A 17508-nucleotide genomic window follows, 5' to 3' on the forward strand; every position below is an offset into this window, starting at 1 on the left:
TAATTACATTGGTATAATAACAAACAAAACGGGTTTTAGTTCTTTAACAATTAAACTACTTAACATCTAAAAAACCAACTTATACCGTCAATGCGTTGCTTATTTGAATTGATAATAAACCTTTTTTACAAAACTCAAAAATGAATAATACAATGTTATAAAATAATTTTCAACTCTGAACCTGAAATTAAATATGTTTGTCAAATTGTTACCATTTTTTAAATTATCTTACATCCTTCTATGTTTAAAATAAAAAACTCTGATTTAAATTTAAACTTTATTTTACAACATTTGTTGTTGACACAAAGGAACTATCGTTAATAACATTTAACACGCTATCAATAAAAACCACTAACTCGTCTATCGCCTTTAAGAATCCAGTTTTTGGGGGTCGTTCCAAATGCATTTCGTGAGAATTATGCTCTTTTTGAAAATATCTCATTCTTTGTGCAATCAAATCCATTTCAAGTTGACGATTCATTTTTTTTCAATTCTTTAATTATATGTTTAATCAGTTCATAGTCCTTGTTTTCTTTATAAGTCATTATTCCACAACAAAGACAAAGCGAAACTAGTTTGTATAAAACGCGATGTGGTTGGTTCAGTACAGGTCGGACACAAAGGAATCTGATTACCGCTAACTATCTCTCTACGCCGTTAGAGCTCCTCTGATTACCGCGAACTATATCTCTCTCCACGGCGTTAGCGCTCCTTTAAAGGAATGCTTTTCTCCGCGTTTATCTCCATTTTTAACGCTGTGATTTATTTAGAACAGGTGTTGAGCGGAGAATCCCCCGTTGCTATGGTGACCTCGGCGCTACGTTTATTTGAGTCTCAACAAACTTAGCAAATACCTTTAGATTGTTTCAATGTTAAATTCGTTAACCTCGCAGTTTGAAACAAGTTGTCCCTATATTAAGAATCAGCTTGGTATACAATTTGCAGCTCTGGCCTTATAAATGTTTCACTGTATACAATGTCTTTACCCACATTGTGTACATTTAGTAATATTAGTTTACGTATACCCGTAACCTTTTGGTTATACCAATCGACCATGGTTAGGTAAATATAATGCATTTATAAGTTCGCGTGTTGAACACATAATAGTATTAAGAACTTTCTAATTAAATTGAATACATTGCCAATATACGAAATATTTACATACATTAAACAAGGTTGGTTCGCGCTCATGAAATTTATATAATAGTAAACTTTGTAGGGTAAATTACTTGACTTTGTAATGGATATTTCAATAACCGTTCATCATTTTAATAGATCAATGACGGTATAATTAACAACGTCTGAATTTTCGTCGCTAAAAGATATGTCCATAAAGATTGATTATAAAAAGTGTAATACGCTGGTATCTATGGATTCGCATTACCTAAACAAGTCGCCCCTATATGAACTTTTAAACGGTTATTCGTGTTAAACGTGTACATTGCTACTATAACTTTTTCAAAAAGCAGCCGTCGATAAGTATGACATTCTAATTACCGTCAAATACAGAGCTAGAAGTTACTTGGTTAACCATTTTTAGGTTATTTTTATGGTCAGTTATTGAGCGTTTCACTCCTATACGGTTCAATGGGAATTATTATTGATCGCTATGGTCAGTTATAATAAGAATGAAAATAGAGTTGCAATTTATTCCGGCGATATGTACTTTTAAATTTTAACAGATTTGACATACATTATAAAGTCTAGCACCTTATATCCTATGAACAATATTTTTGGAAAAAGTACAGCTAGATAAATGGCCAAAAAAAATTTTACCAAACCGAAATACTACATTATTATAGATAATAAATAATACTATAAATATAGAACTCAGTTAATCAAGTTATTTTTTAACGAAACATGCAAACAATTACCAGCCTATCAATTTGATATTTTAATTATTGTTATTGGCAATTAAACTTTGGGGTAATTTCACCGGAAATCATGTTTTGTTATCACAACAACTTGAACACAAGTTTTTTAACTAATGTTTGATACCAATTAGCTTCATGATTTGTGGCGCTTTGGGTTTAATTTAATAGACTAGTTTCTTAATCTTTCAGGACTCTTTTGTAGTAGATTTCTGTAGGTATTTGTCATAATATCGCGGTAAAGAATACGTTTCTCAGTATAATAAGCGAATAAGAAAAAAATCGTTGTGTTTTACGACTACCTATCGCGGACTAAAGGAGTAGAATCTACAAAGTATAGCAACCTTGTAAATTAATCCTATAATTCTTCTCTCCTACTTCAGTCTTCTGAATTGAAACGTCGTTGTCCTGTTTCTCCAACAGATAGCTATCGGGATCGGCCAGACCAGACACGACCGACTTCGAAGAACGATAAAGAAAACCATATATAAATAATGTAAAAAACTTGAAATATTCCCTAGGCTGGTTTATTTTTCCAAGACAGAAAGGGCTCTAAATATAGTTTATATGAAACTTAAGGAAAATTTAATAACACTCAACATAAATAAAACTAATTACATTTGTTTCTCCTCGAGAACGACTATAGATTTGTTACATGAATAAAAAATTCACGAAAATAATAATTGTAGAAACTGCACTGGAAAATGTTTAAAGTTAGAAAGAGTAAATAAACTAAAATATCTGGGGGTAATAATAGACAGTAATCTAAAGTGGAATGAACATGTGACCTATATCACTAATAAAATTCGACTATGTATAAATTCCGTGAAATTGAAAACTTTCTAGAAATACCGTGGTTAAAAACGGTATATTACGCCATAATTCAATCAACTATATCATACGGAATAATCGGCTGGGGTCGTACTTATGAAACTACATGCGTACCATTAGAAATATTACAAAGAAAAATTCTACGCATATGTACGAAATTATTATTACCCAAATCAATTACTATATGATGAATTTAAAGTTTTTTCTGTTAAACATTTATATGTTAAAGAAATTTTACTATACACTTTCAAACACAAACAACTTATCGACTTGACTAAAACTTACCACAACAGATATGTAGAAGTAGGAAATTTATTTACGCCAAGATCCTATAAAACGATCGGTCAAAAACATGCTCGCTACAATAATTATTCCTAGCCGTTTGGCGACTGCTCCTGTTATTGACATAGACTATACTGGACCAATTGGTATTGTTTTAATCAATCATGGGAAAGTTGATTATAAAATTTTAAGAGGTGATAAAATAGCGCAATTGATTTTTGAGAGAATATTGTTGAAAGGGCGAAAAAAGCCCCAGGTGGATAATTCATCTTAAATCAATAATCTTTTTTCTTCCGAAATCCTTTGCAAATATTCGTTAGATAGGTTCCTTTCGTATGAAAGGTAACAAACTTTCAAGGAGTATTCTCTCTGCTATATATTCCGCTTGAAGTTTTCGTTTCTGTTTTTTCAATTCTATAATTGTATGTTGTAGTGACAACAATTCATTCTCCTTACACAATTCTTTATTTTGTTCAGCACTCATTTTTTTCGACTGTCGTCAACAGATTTTATTCTGTTATGTGTCAAAAGTAATGAAATAGGCAAAAAATCCATAAAAATCAAAATTTTTGGTATTTGTTCATAGAGTGCCGGTTTTAAATAAAATTCTTTTTTTAATCATCACACTAACATCATTATCAAAAGCACGTGCCAGTTCTATTATTCCCGCCCATTATTTCGTTTTCCATGAAACCTAACGATCGTTTTGTCGTTATAAAATACCAACTAGCTTGTGAAAATGATAATTTGACTAATCTAAGTTATATACAGGGTCTTTTTTTTTACTCGGAAAAGTGTTTTTTTTTCAAAAACTATTTATAGTACCGATTTCAAATTTGGAAGGTCAATTCTCTATACCGGGGGACATCAATTTGAGAAATTTGAGCGTTTTCGGTAATGTTTTTCACCAATTTTGAAAAATTATTTTTCGACCACTAGGTGCGAGATAAAAAATGTCTATTATAAAGTTGTAGGCCGTCATCGAAAACCCTTAAAAATTGTTCACTCGACGAAAAACAATTTATTTATCAGTGAAAATTTGAGCTTGAAAAATTTACAAGTTGGTGAAGCCAAATTACGATTGTTTGAAACGATAATTGAAACCGAATTACCTAATCCAGTTGAAACTTTGGTTAAAAAAAGACCGGATTTAAAAAACACGAGGCTATAGGTCAATCCTAAACATGCATTGGGTATTTAAAGGAAAACTTTGGGAGATTATTATTAGTGTTTGATAATATTTCGAACAATGCCTCGTTATTCAGTAGCTGAGCGTACCGAGATAGTTGCCATTTACTATGGAGAAGCAGCGCAAAACCTTAGAAGAGTGACTGAAATCTTCGCAGAAAGACATCCAAATGGAGCACCATCTGTAAATACAGTAAGACGAGCAATTCACGATTTCAATCAATTTGGTAACTTGCAACCTAGGTTTCGCGGATTGGGTCAACCGGATTTAGACTTCGAGAACAATGTACTCGCGTACTTTGTGGCATATCCTCGTCACAGTTGCGCTAACGCCGCTGCTGATTTGGGTTGTTCTGCAAATCGTGTGTGGAAAATTCTTCGTAAGAATCGCTATCACCCATACAGAGCTACGCTCCACCAAGGACTAATTGACGGAGACCATCAAAGACGTTATGAATTTAGCAACTGGTTACTAAATGCTGTCCAAGAAGATAGACAATTTTTGCGCCATGTTTTGTTCTCCGACGAAGCGTCATTTTCTAGAGATGGGCCCTTTAATCATCAAAACAGCCATCTTTGGTCTGACATCAACCCACATTGGGGTTTTGAATATCATCACCAGGTTCAATTTGAACGGGTCAATGTTTGGGTTGGACTTGTTGGAAACCGTTTGATTGGTCCCTTTTTCCTGCCGACGAACCTCAACGGCCAAAGGTATTTACATTTTCTACAGAACGAACTGAGTGACGCAATCGACGACCTTCCATTGGCTGAAAGACGTCAGTTGTTGTTTCAGCAAGATGGCGCCCCTCCGCATTTTTCCCGGCAAGTAACTGAGCACCTCAACAACGAGTTTCCTGAAAGGTGGATAGGGAGAAATGGTCCATTGCATTGGCCAGCAAGGTCACCTGACCTAACACCGCTGGATTATTTTCTCTGGGGATTCGTTAAAGCAAAGGTATACGCCACGCCCATTGAAACTAGGGAGGAACTCATTAGACGAATAATCAGTGCTTGCCGAGACGTCACACCAGAAATGGTAGAGAAAGCGTTTGAGAACTTAATTGTCCGCGCACAAACCTGTGTTGCAGCCAATGGTGATATTATTGAAAATGTTTTGTAAAAATTTATGTGAATAAAATATCTGTATTTAAAAACCAAACGTGTACATTTTTTCAAGTGTGAAAACTCTACTACGTTTGTATTAGACTTGATCCCTTTTCAATTATCGTTTCAAACAATCGTAATTTGGCTTCACCAACTTGTAAATTTTTCAAGCTCGAATTTTCACTGATAAATAAGTTGTTTTTCGTCGAGTGAACAATTTTTAAGGGTTTTCGATGACGGCCTACAACTTTATAATAGAAATTTTTTATCTCGCACCTAGTGGTCGAAAAATAATTTTTCAAAATTGGTGAAAAACATTACCGAAAACGCTCAAATTTCTCAAACTGATGTCCCCCGGTATAGAGAATTGACCTTCCAAATTTGAAATCGGTACTATAAATAGTTTTTGAAAAAAAACACTTTTCCGAGCAAAAAAAAAGACCCTGTATATTATATTTGCTGTTGCCAATAACTAAGTCTTTAAATCAATCTTGTGACGTATACGCTAAAATGTAAAATAATAATAGATGGCTGTATGTATTAAAAATGCAATATACATACATACATACATACATTTTTGTAACGAAATTTTCCATTATTTAATATTTGTACCCAATTAAATTAATTATAAATATAATTAAAATGAAGCATAAGCAAGCGACAATAAAAACCATTGACTGTACGCTTAATAAAGAAACCATTCAAATTAAAAATACAGCCCTCTAGAAATTATAATAGTGGTAATAATAAATGTAATTATAAATGGATTTCATAGTTTACACATAATATAGGTTGTTTACATTAAAAGACGGGAGATAAATAACTACATATGTCATCTTCAAAACTTATTGTAGCCTATTGAACCAGAAAACGTACAAATACAATAAACAGACTAAGATACGATAAGAACGATTTATTCTTAATTTGTTACGTTTATTCAATACACGAAGAGAAACGTTCACGAATGCAAATTTTTTCACGCGGACAAATACATGAAATTAAGTTTTAATACGCTTATAGTAGTTAAGATGCCTAAAAATTCCAGATAATAAGACGTACGTAAATTCTGGTACCTTACAATATTCATTTACCTAATTTTAAGTTTAATTTACGCTTAGATTTATCTTTGTTGTCAACTTATTTCAGACAATTCAAACTGATCCCAGTTTTTTACAAACTCAGTGAAATATTTCATATTTATAATTTTTAAAGCTTTTAAATAATTTTGTGTGGCAATATAAATTTAGTTTGAGGTCGATGCTATCAATTGTTAATAAAAATTATGCGTTATTGAGTTTTTATTACTAAACTTGGAGAGACTTATTTTATCAATAATTATATTCATCAAACAATCATAGAAGGGATGATCTGATTTAGAAAGAATTGGTCATATATATACCCAGTTAATTTTTTAATCGGAATTGTATTTATACATTGTTGTTTTCTTGTAATAAAATTGTATTAACTCTATTTTAACAAATTCTATATATAATCATATATACCAACATTTTTTAACTGTTGGTTAAATATTTATTTAATTATTTTACATAAATTAAATTATAAACAATAAGTTGTGTTAGTTGGTTGAACCGAACCCATGACATCCTCTTTCCGTTTCTTTAAATTTCTGTTTAATAACAAGAAATAGTATATTATGTCAAAACTTTAGGTAAAGTCTTGGTTAAACATACTTCACACTCTACTACTGATGGATAAAATATTCTCTCACAAATCAATTGCGCTATTTTATCACCTCTTAAAATTTTATAATCAACTTTCCCATGATTGATTAAAACAATACCAATTGGTCCAGTATAGTCTATGTCAATAACAGGAGCAGTCGCCAAACGGCTAGGAATAATTATTGTAGCGAGCATGTTTTTGACCGATCGTTTTATAGGATCTTGGTGTAAAATAAATTTCCTACTTCTACATATCTGTTGTGGTAAGTTTTAGTCAAGTCGATAAGTTGTTTGTGTTTGAAAGTGTATAGTAAAATTTCTTTAACATATAAATGTTTAACAGAAAAAACTTTAAATTCATCATATAGTAATTGATTTGGGTAATAATAATTTCGTACATATGCGTAGAATTTTTCTTTGTAATATTTCTAATGGTACGCATGTAGTTTCATAAGTACGACCCCAGCCGATTATTCCGTATGATATAGTTGATTGAATTATGGCGTAATATACTGTTTTTAACCACGGTATTTCTAGAAAGTTTTCAATTTCACGGAATTTATACATAGTCGAATTTTATTAGTGATATAGGTCACATGTTCATTCCACTTTAGATTACTGTCTATTATTACCCCCAGATATTTTAGTTTATTTACTCTTTCTAACTTTAAACATTTTCCAGTGCAGTTTCTACAATTATTATTTTCGTGAATTTTTTATTCATGTAACAAATCTATAGTCGTTCTCGAGGAGAAACAAATGTAATTAGTTTTATTTATGTTGAGTGTTAATAAATTTTCCTTAAGTTTCATATAAACTATATTTAGAGCCCTTTCTGTCTTGGAAAAATAAACCAGCCTAGGGAATATTTCAAGTTTTTTACATTATTTATATATGGTTTTCTTTATCGTTCTTCGAAGTCGGTCGTGTCTGGTCTGGCCGATCCCGATAGCTATCTGTTGGAGAAACAGGACAACGACGTTTCAATTCAGAAGACTGAAGTAGGAGAGAAGAATTATAGGATTAATTTACAAGGTTGCTATACTTTGTAGATTCTACTCCTTTAGTCCGCGATAGGTAGTCGTAAAACACAACGATTTTTTTCTTATTCGCTTATTATACTGAGAAACGTATTCTTTACCGCGATATTATGACAAATACCTACAGAAATCTACTACAAAAGAGTCCTGAAAGATTAAGAAACTAGTCTATTAAATTAAACCCAAAGCGCCACAAATCATGAAGCTAATTGGTATCAAACATTAGTTAAAAAACTTGTGTTCAAGTTGTTGTGATAACAAAACATGATTTTCGGTGAAATTACCCCAAAGTTTAATTGCCAATAACAATAATTAAAATATCAAATTGATAGGCTGGTAATTGTTTGCATGTTTCGTTAAAAAATAACTTGATTAACTGAGTTCTATATTTATAGTATTATTTATTATCTATAATAATGTAGTATTTCGGTTTGGTAAAATTTTTTTTGGCCATTTATCTAGCTGTACTTTTTCCAAAAATATTGTTCATAGGATATAAGGTGCTAGACTTTATAATGTATGTCAAATCTGTTAAAATTTAAAAGTACATATCGCCGGAATAAATTGCAACTCTATTTTCATTCTTATTATAACTGACCATAGCGATCAATAATAATTCCCATTGAACCGTATAGGAGTGAAACGCTCAATAACTGACCATAAAAATAACCTAAAAATGGTTAACCAAGTAACTTCTAGCTCTGTATTTGACGGTAATTAGAATGTCATACTTATCGACTGCTGCTTTTTGAAAAAGTTATAGTAGCAATGTACACGTTTAACACGAATAACCGTTTAAAAGTTCATATAGGGGTGACTTGTTTAGGTAATGCGAATCCATAGATACCTGCGTATTACACTTTTTATAATCAATCTTTATGGACATATCTTTTAGCGACGAAAATTCAGACGTTGTTAATTATACCGTCATTGATCTATTAAAATGATGAACGGTTATTGAAATATCCATTACAAAGTCAAGTAATTTACCCTACAAAGTTTACTATTATATAAATTTCATGAGCGCGAACCAACCTTGTTTAATGTATGTAAATATTTCGTATATTGGCAATGTATTCAATTTAATTAGAAAGTTCTTAATACTATTATGTGTTCAACACGCGAACTTATAAATGCATTATATTTACCTAACCATGGTCGATTGGTATAACCAAAAGGTTACGGGTATACGTAAACTAATATTACTAAATGTACACAATGTGGGTAAAGACATTGTATACAGTGAAACATTTATAAGGCCAGAGCTGCAAATTGTATACCAAGCTGATTCTTAATATAGGGACAACTTGTTTCAAACTGCGAGGTTAACGAATTTAACATTGAAACAATCTAAAGGTATTTGCTAAGTTTGTTGACACTCAAATAAACGTAGCGCCGAGGTCACCATAGCAACGGGGGATTCTCCGCTCAACACCTGTTCTAAATAAATCACAGCGTTAAAAATGGAGATAAACGCGGAGAAAAGCATTTCTTTAAAGGAGCGCTAACGCCGTGGAGAGAGATATAGTTCGCGGTAATCAGAGGAGCTCTAACGGCGTAGAGAGATAGTTAGCGGTAATCAGATTCCTTTGTGTCCGACCTGTACTGAACCAACCACATCGCGTTTTATACAAACTAGTTTCGCTTTGTCTTTGTTGTGGAATAATGACTTATAAAGAAAACAAGGACTATGAACTGATTAAACATATAAATAAAGAATTGAAAAAAATGAATCGTCAACTTGAAATGGATTTGATTGCACAAAGAATGAGATATTTTCAAAAAGAGCATAATTCTCACGAAATGCATTTGGAACGACCCCCAAAAACTGGATTCTTAAAGGCGATAGACGAGTTAGTGGTTTTTATTGATAGCGTGTTAAATGTTATTAACGATAGTTCCTTTGTGTCAACAACAAATGTTGTAAAATAAAGTTTAAATTTAAATCAGAGTTTTTTATTTTAAACATAGAAGGATGTAAGATAATTTAAAAAAATGGTAACAATTTGACAAACATATTTAATTTCAGGTTCAGAGTTGAAAATTATTTTATAACATTGTATTATTAATTTTTGAGTTTTGTAAAAAAGGTTTATTATCAATTCAAATAAGCAACGCATTGACGGTATAAGTTGGTTTTTTAGATGTAAAGTAGTTTAATTGTTAAAGATCTAAAACCCGTTTTGTTTGTTATTATACCAATGTAATTACTTATTACGTTTATTTAAATTTCATGAGTGCGAACCGACCTTGTTTAATTTATGTAAATATTTCGTATAGTGGCAATGTATTGAATATAAATTAGGAAGCTTTCCCTTGCGTCGTTATTAAAAGTTACGTGACGGTAATATATGATACATATGTCATAATAATCAAGTTCAAGTCATCTAGGTACGTAGCGATATGAAAATCCGTTAGGAACAACTTGTTTAAAAAGCGTTAAAAAATTGACGTAAATATGGTAAATTTCCTAAAAAAAATATAGATGGCCACCCTACAGAACCCGTTTGAATATGAAACATTAAAGATGGCGGCCAAATCACGTCAATTTTACAAATTACTAAGAGTTCATATAATAACCGTTAAAAGAGAGTTACAAACTTATGTTAAGCCTTTGTAATTTTTATCGGGCTTCCTAACGGTTAATAAAACATAGCTTATAAAACTGATTAATATTTCCTTTTTAAGACCACTTGTTGATTAACCCCTATCAAATATCTTTATCCCGTTAATAACGTATTGACTATGTTTAAAAAAACTTGAAATATCCACTCCCTAATTACTTCACGGTAATATATGATGCATATGTCATAATAATAACCAAGTCCAAGTCATCTAGGTACGTAACGATATAAAAAATCCGTTAGGAATAACTTGTTTAAAAGCGTTAAAAAAAATTGACGTAAATATGGTAAATTTCCTAAAAATATAAAGATGGTCACCCTACAGAACCCGTTTGAATATGAAACATAAAAGATGGAGGCCAAATCACGTGAATTTTCGACGTAATAATTCGAGAAATATGACATAATTAATATGTGTATGAGATTCTCTCGCTATTGTCACTAAAGGTATTTTATTTGTTGATACTCTAACAGCGAGCGGGGTAACCTAGCAACGGCGCATTCCTCGATAAACACCTGCTCAATCAATCAAACCTGTCACCACTTTAACAATGCCCGAGTATAGCGAGCCTGGGAATTCCTTTAAAGGAGTACTGACCCCTTTTCGCGCCAAAACGCCAACCAATCGGCGCCATTTTGAATAATTTCGACTCAGCCAATTAGCGCGCAGTACACGCGTAGTAACCACGTGATCCCCGCGCCGCGTAGTTACCGCGCCAGCCAATCAGCGCGCGCCACTCTGCGGAGGTCAATGACCCCGAGGGGAGGAAAATGTCGACCCCCCAGCGCCACCTGTGACCTAGTTTACATACAGGGGGGAAGGAAGAGGGGATTTCCGTTGCCGACCCCCACATGTACCTCTACATGGAAAACTGGCAAAGATTGTGGACACTCCTACTGCCATCGAGCGAAATTAAATGGGTGCTTGTGATGCCCTGGCTCGCGTTTAACCTAGGCCTCATTCAATCCTAGATATATGTTCTAGTGCCAATGTTAATCGCTCTATTTTTCTGTAAATGAATTACAGTAATTACATTGTCGACAGTCATGGTCGAGAGTTGAAAATCGTTCGTTTGTACATCGTGCGTGGTCGATATGATTGCGTGTTCGAATAAATAACAAAAGTACTTGTTATACAGGCTGTTTTTTTTGCTTGAAAAAGTGATTTTTTTCAAAAAGTATGTTTTCTAGAAAGTTGTAATTTGTACGTGCCGAGGGACACTTTCTACCAAAATTGCATCTAAATCGAAAAATATTTTCACGTTTTTTGAAAATTTAAATTTTAACCGCTAGGTGCTATCAGAAAATTGTCAACGAGAAAATTGTAGAGCGTCACCGAAAACGTACAAATAGTGTGGGCGCGAAAAAAAATAGACGTATTTTTCACTGACAAAATACGACTGGAAAAAGTGATAAGTTGGGCAAACTGAAATACCTTTTTTTGAATTCCATTGGGAGAGCAGTGGAACTTTATGAAAGTCACAAATTTGTTAATTTGGTGTTTAATGAAATAAACACCGCTGAAAAGTGAGGAGACAATGGCTAAGAAATTAAATTAATTAGTTAAATTATTAATGGCGATTTAAATTACGTAAGATCTGGCGACCTTGCTGGCCAATGTGCCGAACCGTTTCACCACGGTTTACGAGATGGAGACGCTCAACAACGGCTGGATTTTGAAACTGGCTGCTAAATTCCGTGCACGACGACCCACAATTCCTCCGCAACATGCTATTCTCGGATGAATCCTCGTTTGCAAGAGACGGTCCTTACAATCACCAAAATAATCATGTTTGGGAAGACACAAATCCACACTGGGGATATGAACACCGTCACCAATTTCAATTTGGGCGCTTGAATGTTTGGATTGGTCTTGTTGGAAACCGGTTATTTGGTCCAGTATTCTTACCGCGAAATCTAAATGGCCAGAGTTATTTAGATTTCTTGAGAAATGAGCTAGAACAAACACTTGGCGCAACGAGCAAGACTGTGGTTTCAGCAAGACGGTGCCCCGCCTCATTACCACAGAGCCGTGAGAGATTACCTAAACAACGATGGATAGGGAGAAACGGTCCCGTACACTGGCCAACAAGGTCACCCGATCTGACTCCGTTGGATTTACATTTTCAAAAAACGTGATAATATTTTTCGATTTAGATGCAATTTTGGTAGAAAGTGTCCCCCGGCACGTTTAATGTACAATACAAATTTCAACTTTCTAGAAAACATAGTTTTTGAAAAAATCACCTTTTCAAACAAAAAAAAACCCCCTGTATACAGGGTGTCTCAATTTGCTCGATCAGGCCATTTTTCTCAAAATGTATTTATGCTAGGGTTCTGAAATTTTCAGAGTTTATTTGTTAGGTATGGAAGGCTTTGGATACTAAATTTCAGAAAAATCGAACGTTTTTGTGCCGTTTTGGAAAATTTATTTTTTCACCGGTAGGTGTCACTCAAAATGTTTCACTAGAAAAGTTGTAGGGCATAGTCGAAAGTGTAAAAATAATTTTGGTTCGGTTGAAAAAGACCTATTTTCACTGAGTTTGGAGGTCGGGGGAAAAACAAGTTGTACTAGCCTTTAACGAATTGTAGGTAACATGCATTTCAGTTATAAGATTTCGAAAATGCAACCTTCTGATGCAATGCACAAATATGCACGATGTTGCATATTGCGAAATGCTCCCCGAACCATTTCTGGAGTCACCCGGCGACATGCTTCGATGATTCTTTGTCGTAAATCTTCCACGCTCGTCACAGGTGTTTGGTATACGTAGTCCTTTACGAATCCCCAAAGAAAAAAGTCCAGTGGTGTTGTCAGGGGATCTTGCAGGCCAACGAACAGGACCAGTTCTTCCGATCCATCTTCCAGGAAACTCGTCGTTTAGATATGCAACCACGTCACGATATTGGTGAGGTGGCGCCCCATCTTGCTGGTACCAGATGCGTCTGTACTCGGCCAGAGGAATGTCGTCCAACACGTTGGATATTTCATTTTCAAGGAACTCCAAGTAGTTTTGACCGTTCAGACGATTTGGCAGGAAGAACGGGCCAATAATTCTGTCACCTAACAGACCAGCCCACACATATAAGCGAAACTACACTTGGTGGCGGTGAGGAAATCCCCAGTGTGGATTCTCGTAGTCCCACATATGTTGGTTTTGACGGTTGAAAGGCCCATCTCTTCCGAATGAACATTCGTCGGACATCAGTTGTTGATCGTGAAAATTATGTGGTGCGTCAGCCATGAGGCAAAACCAATTGCAGAAGTCGAGTTGGCGCTGTCTATCACCGTCATGCAGTCCTTGGTGAAGTGTCGCTCGATAAGGATGAAAATGGTGTCTTTTGAGTGTTCTCCAAACGTAGTTTCGATCCAACCCTAAGTCAAAGCTGGTAGTCCTGACGCTCGCTCGAGGATAGGCAACGAAGTAGGCAAGTATGGTGTTTTCCATGTCGATGTCCTGGAGACCACGACCACGAAACCTCGGATTGATATTACCCCAGTTGTCGAAGTCGCGGACCACTCTAAGAGCCGTCGTATGACTTGGTCTGCAATTGGGAAATCTTCGTCTAAATAACTGACTTACTAGAGTAGCATTACGACGACCTTCTCCGTAAAATAATTCTAGCATATGAGCGCGCTGATCTCGAGTGTAAAGAGGCATTCTGGACAACAATCGGCCAAGCTGAGATAACGCTTTAAATACTACTCGGACAATTGATATTTCACGTTAAAAAACAACAAAAGAAAAATAAGCGTAATTTTTGGTCTACAAATCTTTGTTTGATGATTTTACTCGTAACCACGTCGAAATGGAAGACGCGGTCTTTGTCTAATTAGGTGTTGAACATAATAATTTTCTTTAACAATAACTTTTTGCAGATCTGATTATTGACTACATAGCTGAAAGCATAAGTTCCCTAAAATAAATGTACATGTGTGTTGTGATTATGTACGATTGTTTACGTTAAAGGCTATTGCCTGCTAGTACAACTTGTTTTTTTCCCCGACCTCCAAACTCAGTGAAAAATAGGTCTTTTTCAACCGAACCAAAATTATTTTTAAACTTTTGACTATGCCCTACAACTTTGCGTGACACCTACCGGTGAAAAAATAAATTTTCCAAAACGGCACAAAATCTTTCGATTTTTCTGAAATTTAGTAACCAAAATCTTCCATACCTAACCAATAAACCCTGAAAATTTCAGAACCCTATCATAAATACATTTTGAGAAAAATGGCCTGATCGAGCAAATTGAGACACCCTGTATAGTAGTATTTTAAATTTTGAATAATATTTAAAAGTATAATTTTTTTAGCATATTTAATTATTTCAATATTTGGATCGTCAGCTATCGTAACCGTAGTGTAAATATCGGTAATTCGATGTACGTAGATAAATAAATGAATGGGTATTCGAATTCCTCGTCTAATTCACCTTGTTAATAGGCGCGGTGACCTCTTGTCGTCTGTCACATAATAGGGAAACGAATAATATTCGAGTTATAATAGTTTGGTGGATAATAATCGTACCATAAAAAAACACTATAAAAATATAAGTATATCAATTAACGAAATTTACAATGAAATTGATTTTCAGAGCTATTGCGTAATCTAGTGGTTTTATCTGCTCATAGCCCCTGGATTATTATACATGCGTGACTTTCGCCTAAGCTGAAATTTTTGGTTGCCGATATATACGCGGTATATTAGGCCCAAGTGATAACAATTGGCGGTACGACCCCAAGTATTTAAATATGTAAATTAGCATAGCACAGTCCGTGAGTTGCGAGATAGTTGTTGTTGTGTGCTTGCGATTATTTAAAAGTACGTCACCAAAACAACAAATGACGATTAACGTCATCTACAACTCAGTTAATGAAGTTCCATGTGTGTTTATTATTGTTAATTTGAAACCACTAATCTTGTAACCCGGCCACCCGTTTAAAGGCATTAAAAGTCGCTAACTGACTTGGGCCTAAGATGGTGCCTTGGGTGATTAGCCTAGCTGATTATTATAATTATTATTTTTAACAGGCTCTCTTGAAAACCCTGATTGCAAAGCCTCCTCGTGGCGAGAGCCGGGCAACGTATGGCTAATAACCTGCGGCTGATTTGCACAGGTATCACTGTCCCTATCCGGATTGTCCTTAATGGGGTCACTGGTGTCGTTCGCGGCTGCCGGGCCTGATTTCTGGGCTTGCGCGCCAGTTCGCATCGCCCACTTCGCCGCCAGCCGGAGGGGGGACGGGTGTGTTCGTGGTTGCTGGGCTCGGACTTTGGGTTCGCGCGATGGTTCGCTCCATACCTGTCATTTGATAACCTTATCGGGGATGGTAATTGCAGTGAATGAGAAAGTCTCTCTAGCCCTCAGCTGTGCGAGGATGGGTTCTCGGGCAGGCCCATGGTGTCGCCTTTTGTTGGGCTGTGATGAGGGCGTTTGTTTGCCATATGTGAGCCGGTTTTTATAGCTGTCTCACTGGCCGAACGTTTGTTTCGCAAAGCGCATTTTTGTCCGGACCTGGTTGAGTGTTGTGGGTCGCCGTAGTGCCTAGCGGAACGGCGGGGTACAAATACATAACTTTATATTATTTTTAAAAGTGATTTCGACTTTCGAGTATAGGTGTTCGAATTCCTGCGGAAATACACTTTGTTCCCAATGTGCCCGGTAAGCTTCCTGATTTCAAATGAAGTTCTTTTCTGTAATAAACACTGCGTCGTCTGCCATAGATTCGGGAAAAGAATTATTTTAGTCCCAGATATAAAAGTTTCGTGGATAGAAATCGTAGGTAATGTTTTAAATAATTTTTAGCTTAGGTTAGTCATACTGTTGCATTTCAATTGGAAGGACAAATATTGGCTTGGAAAGCTTTACATTTTAAACTGATGTTACTCAAAAAATTTAGAGCATTAGCTAGAAGCTATAGAACTTGGTTGAAACTCATATTATCGATTATAAATCCTTACTTCTTTTAGCATCGCACGTAATATCACTTCGTATATAGGGGGTAACTAAGAAAAATAATTTGTGCAATGACCTAAATAAACCAAGATCTTCGTGGTCGTCTTTGATGATATGGTTTAAACGTTATCTCACATCAACACGTTGGCAGCGGATCGTCTGACCAAGCAGCATATGTATGGAAAGTCGAATTCCATTGATTTTATTGATACTGCTTTCAAAGAGCACCGAAAAGGTCTGCTCAAGAAGTTAAAAGATTTGAAATCTCTTAAAAAGAGTGATCCTGATAGCCCTGATATATTCATGAAAAAGCAAGTTGATAATCGCACGGACAGTCGAGAAGATACTTCTTTATATGATTGGATTAGGTTCTATTATCGTGTATCAAATAAGCCAAACTCCAAAGGGCTTTTTCAAGTACTTGAATTAAAGAATGGGGTTCGTTTTCTAAAAAGGAGAGTTAAACTTTTTTTTGGTCAACATCCCAAACACCATTCTAATAAATCTGAATCAGCGGCTAAATTTTTTAATCATGCCTTGCTGATGTTATTTCTGCCTTGGAGAGAAGAGACTTCTTTAATTGCCTACTATACATTTCTTAAAGAGTCTTTCGAAAGCAATTTACCTAAGTTAATGGAATTGATGAAGTATCATGAGTAGTTTATTTTATTGGAGGTGGAGAAAGATTTAGAAGAAGTTGTAACGATAAAAGTATTCTAAGACGATATCCCAAAAGAAACACGATATATTATCAAGTATTTCTCCTTTTATGAATGTTCCCCTAGGCAAGATAATTTTCATGGCTCTGGCTCCTACAATAGGACTAAAACGTTGCTCTGGTCTTACTCATCGGGTTTTCCCAATTGACGCTTCTTCGAAAGATTTAATACTAGAAAAACTTTCCATACTTGGAACGACTAATT

Source organism: Leiobunum rupestre, chromosome 7, assembly GCF_980474605.1.
Source record: "Leiobunum rupestre chromosome 7, qqLeiRupe1.1.hap1, whole genome shotgun sequence".
Classification (NCBI taxonomy): Eukaryota; Metazoa; Arthropoda; class Arachnida; order Opiliones; family Sclerosomatidae; genus Leiobunum; species Leiobunum rupestre.